Here is a 10,927-nt window from a genome sequence, read left to right on the forward strand (position 1 = left end):
GTAAAAAAACCCCCATTCAACGATCTTGAATTATAATGATACTATAAAATTATTTAGCGTAGACATTGTGATAGTATGTTGATCAATTCCTTCACGGTTGATTTGAGAGCGTGGGTGAGAGCGTTAGAGAAATACTTTATACTGCATTATGAGATTAGAACGCATAATGTAGCAAAACGAATGTCACGAATTAAAAGCTAAAGCTGTATAGCAAAACTGTTTGCTTTGTCACCCACTAACATTGGTCTAATGCCGTAAATCCCAATATTTCTTTTTCTCACAACTACTCCATTCGCTATAGGCCTGATTATGAACTGATTAGAACTACTACGGCGACGACGTCAAAAATGAAACTGATTATAATGATGATGTTGCTGATCGTTATGATCATATCAAGAATAATAATAATTTTAATAATTATAAAGATAAGGGTACTGTTACTTGGTAACGATAATAACGATGACGACGACGACAACGACGATGATGATGTGATGACGATGTGATAATGATGACGAACAAAAAGATAATGATAATTATGATAACGATAACGAAAATTCCACTGATTAATCTCAGATAAGATAGTATAATACATACTCCAAGTATCGAAATGCACGCCATCGTGTCAGGATTCAATATTTCGACATTAATTATGTCATCAGGAATAACGAAAATTACAATGGTAATGAAGATGACGATCATGGTGATAATGATAATGATAATAACAACAATAAGAAAATAACAATAATGGCACTACAACAAAAAAGCTATAAATCATAATAGCAAAAATAAATAAATAAATTAATAATAATAATAATAATAATATAATTGTAGATAAACTTACCGTGGATGACATCTGAGAAGATAAAAATATAAATAGAAAACAGTTAGAGACATGGATATGAATTATATTTTACATAAAGTATCATCTGACGATGAGATTTAAAGAGAGTTCTGCATAAAACTATCAAAGCTGCAAGAAATTTAATCATTAAAGAAAAAAATATATAATATAGGCCTATGTTATATTTTTTCTTTAATGAATATGCATAATATATATGTTAATATGTATGTAGGACTATATATATAAATTAATTGCATTTGAATTCACAACGGAACCCAAGTGGCCCAGTCGTTTTAAAGTGTCTGCAGACAACTCTAACGTTCAAATTTTGATGTATTATTTTAGCATTACCATAAGACGGCTTGAGTTTATCTCTCTATTGCATACTATATAACGGTGTCCGCTTCTACGTTTACCAAAATGATAGCAAAAATAGCGATAAACGCCGCAAGCATGATGATGTTGTTAACCTTCATCATTGTCTTCTGTTAGGAACGATGCTAATTATCGACGATGTAGAAATACTGAGAAAAAGAGAATTACACAGCGTTATAAAAATCGTTTATAAAGAACTGGCTGCAAGTTAACATAGGCTTTATTAATGAGAACGATACATTTGATACGAGTTGAGGCGTTTCGAAAATAAAAAAATTCCCTCAGAAAGTGAGACGTAATTATAAAACGCGTAGGCGATATGTGCGATATGAATATTAAAAAAAAATACTATTAGACTTCCTGTTTGTATTTGATGCCATTACACTGATTAATGCAAATCACCGTCGACATAGAATCAATGACAAACTTATAATACAACAGTGTTCGCGTTTAAGCTATTTTAAAGTGCTAAATTTATGCTTATTTACTCAATATTATATCCCTACCTAACTGTAGTCTTCTTTTGTCAAAGTAGTGACAACATAATTTAATTATAATCTTTTAGAACGCCTTCTTATATGTTATAACACTTCTTAAATAGATTGACGAAAATTAATTATATTTTTTTTAAAGCAAAAACAATGTGGATGCGAAATATACGAATATCACATACTATAGTATGTTTGATCACACGTAATCATATTTAGAAGGAGAGCAAATGAACTGCCTAGCTTAGCTTTTTTATATTCTAAGCAATCAAGGGTCAACACCTGGTATAGGTGTAGGAGCGATTGGCGCACCGGTTGTGGCTTGGACTCCCAACCTTGAGGTCGGGGGTTCGAAACTCTGGCTGTACAAATCACTTGTGTCCTTGGGCAAGGCACTTTATCTACGGTTGCCGCTCTCCACCCATCCAGGAGTACAAGTGGGTACCTGGTAGGTTCCAACACAACCTGCGCTGATTACTAACTGCAATTTATGGAATGATAATATAATTTCATTTACTAATTTAATTTAGTGTTTCAATGTGTACCGTATGTGTTTGATCCAATGACTGGGGTAGTAATGTGAAGCGCTTAGAGGCCTTGTAAAGGCCGCTATATAAGAACGACATATTATTATTTATTATTATTATATTGAAACTCTATTTAGATGGTGACACTATATTCCAGCTTGGCTACCTTACCGACCCAAACTTATATTTAAATGATGTATTCGATTGATATGGGCCCTTAATGAAGTTTCAATCAAACTTGTCAAATGATTATTATTCTCCGTAAAAATCCAGTGATCCCACAAATTAACTTAGCGGGTCGCGACCTATAGTTTGAATACCACTGTTGTAAAGTTCCAACTTAATTTTAAGTCAAGCTAGTGATTAAGGCCTATTGTATAGAAATTTTACCATGTGATTTTGAAAGAAATTATTCAGCAGTTGCATTGTGTTAGTCAGCCATGGCATATTAATATATGAAAACCTGGTTTTTATCATATTAAACCCAAGTCAAATCCGTGTCACCAAAATACGGGGCGGCAGTACCTTATAACCTTAAATAATAATAATAATAATTTTTTTAAATAGGCCTAACTATATCTTGCATCTTGCATTATGCTTAACAAAATAATTAATAAACTCCATTAACTCGTTACGATTTATAATTTTTTACATAAATAATGATTAATACGATGATATTGCAAGTATTTACAATTTATTTTCCCGATTATGAAGGAGATTTTAATATTCAATATCCCTTGTCTGATCTTAACGCCACTGCATGCCAAAGTTCATCATTTACTCAAAGGCTCAATATTTCACATTGTAGGCCTTGGTTCCTTAAAATCTACGCAAATAAATTAAGCTCATCGCCTACTTACTAAAAGAAGATGAACAGTTAAAACGTACGTAGAGGTAATTACATCACGATTATAATAAAGTCACGCGCCACAGTATCTGTTGAAAGATTTTTTGAAATGATTATTGAAAATAAGCGGACGATACTTACCGATGCGTTCACTTAGGATGGCGGCAAGGAACTGACTTACAAGCAGATGGGAGGTAATAAAATGCACATACAGTTTCGTCACGAATATATGAATATTAATGAGAATGTGCAAGAGCATGTTTTTCGAAAAGTAACGACTCTTGAGCAATGGAATGCAAGGTACCGGTACAAATTACAGTTGAACTTTTCAGTTATGCACTGGCAGCCTACCTGCTAATATTCGCCGAAGTGTCTCCTTCAATATCTTTTTTTTTTGTATTTGTATTTTTTTATCCACAAATGCTATACAAGTTTTAAAACATTTATATTATACGTTATCTTTCCTATAGTTACAGAAATCATACCTAACTGTAATATCATCTTGATAGTATCCCCGCGAAAAGTTTATAGCAATCATTCCTATGAATAAGGCCGAGAGTAATGATTTATAGGGCGCAGGTTACAATATGGAATAGAATCTTATATGAAATATAGGCCTAGGCGCCTACATTAGGCATTATACAGAAGCCCATTTTAGGGATCATAGAACAAAAAAAATCTGATTTGATATTTAAGGTTATTTGCTCAAAGGGTGTCAAAATATACGGTAATTTAGTCTATTTGTAGTTATGATACAATAATAAAAAATATAAGTATTCCTTTAATAGATGTTGAATGTGTTGATTTTATCACTTGTCACACTCAAAAATATGCATAAAGCCTCTAAGCGCTCGTAACAGTAACATACATAGAGTGTTCCGATGGTGTTTCTGTCAGGAGATAAGGCCTAAACTATTAAGACACCAGGCTAGTTATCTGGATGTCGATGGTTCGATTCCCACACAAATCACTTGCGAGATTTGAGAATTCTTTTGTATTTGGGAACGTACTGAGCAATCATTCCTATGAATAAGGCCGAGAGTAATGATTTATAGGGCGCAGGTTACAATATGGAATAGAATCTTATATGAAATATAGGCCTAGGCGCCTACATTAGGCATTATACAGAAGCCCATTTTAAGGATCATAGAACAAAAAAATCTGATTTGATATTTAAGGTTATTTGCTCAAAGGGTGTCAAAATATACGGTAATTTAGTCTATTTGTAGTTATGATACAATAATTAAAAATATAAGTATTCCTTTAATAGATGTTGAATGTGTTGATTTGATCACTTGTCACACTCAAAAATGTCCTCGTTCCCTTAATTATAGAGGTGCCCCCTTAATAGGGGTTGGCCATAGTGGTAAACTATATATTTCCCTCTTTCAAGAGAAAAGTATCCCTTTAAAACTAGGGTGTTCCAAAGGAGAAATTCTAATATCGTTCTACATTCGCATTATTGAAGGTAACTTATAGGCTTGCAGTAGGTTTAAAGGCATTCAAAATACAGTATGTAATTGTCTCTCAGGGAAAAGTGCTTGCGGTAATTATTTTTTTGATTTAAAGAAATGGTTTACCAAATTCCCCAAACTGCAGGTTGTCCATAATTTTTGTTTAATCATATTTTATAGAGGCTACCAACGTATCCTAGAAGCTGATATTCAGGGGCCCCCTTGAATAAATTAAATAATGTGATGCTTTATTGAGTCTCATTACGAGGCTTAGGGAGTGAAGACGTTTTTCCTCGTGAGAAAAAAATCCCATGCTGTTACAGGATTTGGACCCAAGACCATGGGATTTGGTGACGGGCCCAGTGCAAGATAATTGCCGGGCCATAAAACGCACCTGATCGGACCCAGAGCATTGGTAAGTTGGTGGGGTCTACTTAGGCGAAACTCTTAGTGCTCATACATTCTGAAATTTTCTAAAACAGATACGGCATTGTAAAGAGCATAACTATTTATAAACTATGCGAAAACATGTTCAAGGATATTAAGAACAATATATAGTTAAAAAGTCATACTGTATTGTATCGTTTAGGGCCTATTGCAATCTTCATGAGTATCTAATAAAGTAAAATATCGATAACAATAGAACAATCAATGACCCGGACTGCAGTGAAGTAAAACGTAGTCCTATTCATAAAGTATGCACAATACTTGAAAGAACTTTAAAATATCAAACAAAACGTGCTTTAGAAATATGCTTTCAAAAATGATTTTAGTGAATCCTACCGTGGTACGAAGCACACGTAAATACATAATGGAAGAAAATAACCTTGATTTTGTTTAACAGATACGAAACTGTTCATGGATTGACTCAAAACCTAATGTAAATTTAAGAAGGAATTTTTTGAAGTTATGTACTTGTCGATATATATGCCTATATTGAAAAATAGCCCCGGACCCCAGTGCTTTGCACTGGCTGCACTGCCCGTACCCACGCCACATGGCGACTTATTACAGGTTACCTAATAGTTTCAGGCCTAACGAGATTTACACACTTAATCATCCATACGCTACGCAGTTCAAACCTATATGGCCAAGTTGAATCACTTTTGTAAGTTAATAGAAAACCTCGAGAACAGGCTGTTATTCTATAGTACTGTATGAAGATTGATGTCTGTTCTAATAATACGTGTACTTCAGACAATGCAGGGCTACGAATTAAATATGGCATGATATTTAAACAAAACTGTAGAAACTACATTTTACTTTCCTACACAGGGTGATGAGGGGAGGTGGGGGAGGGGAAATTTAGGTCAAGGTCGAATTACATAAACGTCGTTTTAGTACCAAGGCCTAAAAAAAAATACCAGCAAATAGGACTATAGCTAAGTCAATGAAACATTCATAATATAAACAAAACTCATATATTTATCTTTCGTTATGACAACTGCATACTTGTTTACAATAGTACCGTTTCGAGGAGCCTTACCATGTGTTTCAATTTCGGTGTTCACCAAACTTCCCAAGAGTATAACATCACTGGACAAAAACGACTTTTGGGTCGAATTAAACACCGAAAACGTAATATATTAAATTAAACCTTCTTTTAATTACTGTAAATCTGATGATGTCAGAGACGGATCCGCGTTGCGCGGAGATCGGGGGCTAGCCCCCACTAAAAAAAAAAGAGAAGGAAGGAAGGAAAGGAAGAATGTACGTGCTAAAAAACAAGCTAACAAATTCGAATTCCTCGATCCGCTAATGAAATTTGTCCTTCGGTTATAATTTTTATATATTTTGCTGTATTTCTTAAAGAGTTGCTTTTTAAATTTTGTTTATGATAGTTTTTATATATTTTTTAAAATGAATTCTCTGTACAGCAACTAAATTTTAATGCATTTGATAACTGAATATCTTAAAATTTAAATTGTTTAAAAATATTTGTATGGTAACTTATTACGGTATATAAATTTTATGTACACGGGATAATTTGCATTTTATTTTATTCAATGGCTGCTGGAGAGCCACATATAAAGTGATTAATTTCGCAGATTGGCAGTCCTGTCCACCTCCTAAAAGTATTTTAAATCGTCTGTGTTTTTGAATATTGTATTTTATATCAATGACGAAATAACCACGCGTTTCTTAACAAAAAAAAAAGACCTAACCAAACGTTTAACAAATATTTATTTTTTTACAGAAAATCACTCCGATACCGGTAGGCCTACTATATACTGCAAACGCGGAACATCATAATAATCTACATTCTGATTTCATAATACACCTAAACTCGTAGCAGTTTTTAAATAAACATTTACAAAATTAGTATTTTAAAGTTATTTTCAATTAAATAAAGATATAGGCCTACTCACATAAAAAAAAATCAAGAAACCCTAACAAATTAATATAAAATTCTAAATTGCTCAATAATTAAGGGAAAACAGATATGGTCTAAATCTAGCTTTAAATGATGGAAAAACGTGTTCAATGGTTCAAAGATATTAAACTAAGGTACCAGTATAAAAAATGAAAATGCTTAAATTTACTTGCAAACATTTAAGGGTACACAGACTATTACCGGTATTGCTGAACCACGTATCGACGAGTGATGGGAGCCGGGGGCGAGAAAGTTAGGGCCTCATATTATGCCAGTGTCGCCTTTTAAGTACCTGAGAAGTGGGTTTGAGAGGGGAATCTTACCAAACATAACTATTTTTTTCTGAATATTCAGGAAAAAGACTGCATTATACACCATTATTAAATTATTTATTGTTATTCAAAAATGATATAAACTTACGCATCGATGTCTTGCGTGCATGATCGTAGCATAGGCCTATACCTCGTGATCGTCTTCTTAGTTTAACAGGTGGAAAACATAACCATTTTGCTCTAATTTAGGCAAGACCTTTATTAGATCAAGTGTTAACATATTCGAGTACGTTTTTTTTTAAAAACTATTTCATTTTCTTTGTCGCTTTTGTTTATTTTTTTTGTTTATAACATGTAATTTAATTCAGTTGTATCCTATGCTTTTTTGCTTGTGTGTTTATGTCAATTGCCGAATAAATGATTATAAACATACGGTCCAAAAAGATTACATGGTAGACGGATCGCTGTGGATACATAAATGTTTTTGTTGTTTTTTAAAATTAATTTTATTTTCTTTGTCGCTTTTGTTTATTGTCTCTCGTTTATAACATGTAATTTAATTCAGTTGTATTCTTATGCTTTTTTGCTTGTGTGTTTATATCGATTGCCGAGTAAATGAAATAAACATACGGTCTAAAAAGATCACATGGTAGACGGATCGCTGTGGATACATAAATGTTGTTTTTTAAACTATTTTCATTTTTGTTTTTGTTTATTGTCTCTTGTAATATGTAATTTAATTCATATTATAGGCCTTTATGAAGCTTGCGGTACACCACGTAGGTAGAACTGTTGTAAGTTGAGAAATCTCTTCTGAAAAGAACTGTTGTAGTTGAGAAATCTCTTCTGAAAAGAGCTGTTGTATTTGAGAAAGTCTACGTGGTGTACCGCAAGCTTCAACATACAGGCCTATGTAATTACTTCCCCATGCAACCTTCAAACAATAAATTAATTCAGTTGTATTCTATGCTTTTTTGCTTATGTGTTTATGTCGATTGCCGAATAAATGAAAAAAACATGATCTAAAAAGATCACATGGTAACGGATCGCTGTGGATACATGAACAGCTAAATAGGCCTGGTCGATTATTGCTGCAGGTGTTAGGCCTACTTGATGTTCATGCGTAGAATTGCGCTAGGCCTAGCTAGCTTCTGTTTTTCTTAGAAAATAAATCTGTTTTTATCACATAACAAGGCGTTGCACTTCACTGCGGCTGTTTCTTAAGGTCCAGTCCAAATTTTCAGTTACTCAACCTGGACCAATCATGAATGTGCCATAATTGGTCCTTAGGTGCATACGTTCGCCATTGTTCCAAATTTTTATTAGTTACTTAACCACTTTACTTTTTAGTTCCTACCTGTAAACCACGAAGGAATAATGGAGGCAATAGTGGCGCCAGTTGTGGGAAATTCCTCCCGTCGGACAGGCCTGGAACCCCCGTCGTCCTGTTGTGGTCTAAAAGCACAATGGGCCTACTAAGCCATAAAAACTCCCCCATTAACCCTACCAGCAATTTTTTTTATTCCGGGACCCTGACCAAGGCTCTAAATCAGACCCATAGTTTAGACCCACCCCCGTTCAAAATGTCGGAATCCCAGACATCCCATGAGGGCGATACAGTAAACGAGTCCGATAATAGCCTGGTTCTCACGAGAGCCCTAGCATCCGGATCGGGAGCTAACCGTTAGAACCTGCGTGTGAGAACGCCTAATCGGTTAGCGCTAACCGTTATTAGTATCCGGATAACGCCGCTATTGATTAGCAAATTGAGCGCGTTTTTATCATCAACCAATCACACGTACGCGTTTACAATTTCCAGTTTCTTATTGGCCAGTGATTCGATCATCATATTTTTAGTATCCGGATACATATCAGTGATGGCGCCAATTTTTTCTTTCAGTGGGGTCTGAATGCCTCTGTCGGAGGGAGGGGGATTGTTGGGATGGCGGTCTTGTTGGGGGTAAACAAATCATCACTACACTTTTTGTTTCGGGCGGGCTACACTCAGTGCGTGGGATAAGGGGTTGTCACCAAAGTGCAAACACTCATTAAAATAGTATTTAATTAATCACAATGTATGCTAATAAAAATTTGTTAATGATAATGTTAATTTTAAATAGTAATTTTCTACCTGTGCAAATTATTTAAGTAATTATACCTTTAGAAAATAATTCAATTTACAACTTTTATCTTCCTTTATAATGAACGCGTGATTAATGTTACATATATCTTCATAATTGTATGTTTGGTGCTTTTTGTGCTTTTTTTTTTCCCGAATGAATAATTCCATGAATGAATGAATGGAAGCAAGAACATTATTCTTAACACATTCTATCAATGTTCTACTTCAATAGAACTACATTTTTCCCAACCTGGCTGGAATCAATAATCTTTTTATGATCATAATAAAATATTTTGACGGTAATGCGTTGTATTTTCACATTTACAGTGAAAAGCGGCGTTTATCTGATATAAGTAATATACATTCTACACAAAAAAAAATAAAAATAAAATAAATGCCTCCTCCGAATAAACGCCCCACAAACACGCTTCTCCCAGGGCGTTTTATTCAAATAAATACAATATTTCCACGACTGTTGACTTGTCATTGAACCTGGGCTGTAGCCTTACTGATTCCGACGGCCTTAATTTTGTCGGTTTTCCATTCAAATATAAAAAGAAAAAAAAAAACCCACTAACTTTACATGTTTAAAGTTAGGTCTTGACTGCTTGTGTCGTGAGGTAAGGCACTTGTACGTTTCATCAAAGATAATAAATAGCAGAAGATAGAGCAGCTTCCCAATATAGAGAAACATCCGTTCGAAAGGTATTGTGGGTACACTGAGAGCAATTGTACCCCATCTGCGCTATATAGTAATAATAAAGGCGCTGCTCTGGTTCTTTTGTTTCCTGTAGTTTCTTCACTTTAGTAAAATATTCAAATTGTACCCCATTCGCAGGAAGGCGAATGTTCCATCAATCTTAATGCAAATACGCGGAACAGCTCATTCTTCTGCTATTTAAGTTCTTTGGTTTCGTCTCTCTCCAATTCAAGAGTATATATGGAGTATTAGAAACCTATTTTGTTGGAAGTAGTCTTTGACTGGAGATTTTTGGAAAATTAGTTGGAAAAGTGTACTTGTGTTGTATTTTTTTTTTTTGCTGGGGGAAAGCTAGTGGGTGAGAAACTGATGGATGAGGGAGACTTCCCCTCATCAACTGTTCATATCAGACATATGATATGTTTTTAAGAATATAATTTAACTTGAACAAACTGAAGTCACGCAATACAAGATTTTATTCATGACTTGTTAATCGTGATGCGTGATGGATGGTTTCATAAACAATTCTTCAGAAATAGTAATTGTAAATGATGGAGGGTCTTATTGGCAGCAATTTCTAATTCCTTTCACACCATAGATTAAACAAGAATCGTGTTTATATGAATATTTTATTGACATATTCGCTGGTATTGTGTGGTATTATTTTGTACTGGTACAAATTAAAGAAATGTTTATTTCAATGCTAAAAAAAATGTAATTATAAGTATAAAACTAATCTAAAATCTTTCCGTTTTCGTATTAAGGATATTTTGAGCAAAATTAAAGCTAAAACACATAGGCCTAACGTTGTTTATAAAAAAAGAAATTAAAGGAAAATAAAAGAAAGAAAAATAATACATTTTATATATGGAATTATCATTATATATATGTATATATATATATATATATATCTGTCTCTTATACACA

General features: G+C 33.8%; 1 long non-coding RNA gene across 1 annotated transcript; it reads right to left on the bottom strand.

Annotated features, from left to right (window-relative positions):
- Positions 1-1,244: 1,244 nt before the first annotated feature.
- LOC117102045 lies at positions 1,245-3,337 on the bottom strand. The gene is made up of 2 exons (XR_004444358.1): positions 3,220-3,337; positions 1,245-1,365 (listed from the first exon to the last, which is right to left on the bottom strand). It is a non-coding gene; the product is annotated as an uncharacterized LOC117102045 (long non-coding RNA).
- Between the last annotated feature and the right edge of the window lie 7,590 nt (positions 3,338-10,927).

This window comes from Anneissia japonica, unplaced genomic scaffold (assembly GCF_011630105.1).
Source record: "Anneissia japonica isolate Jap-2015-1 unplaced genomic scaffold, ASM1163010v1 scaffold483_len1788099_cov177, whole genome shotgun sequence".
In the NCBI taxonomy this organism is placed as follows: domain Eukaryota; kingdom Metazoa; phylum Echinodermata; class Crinoidea; order Comatulida; family Comatulidae; genus Anneissia; species Anneissia japonica.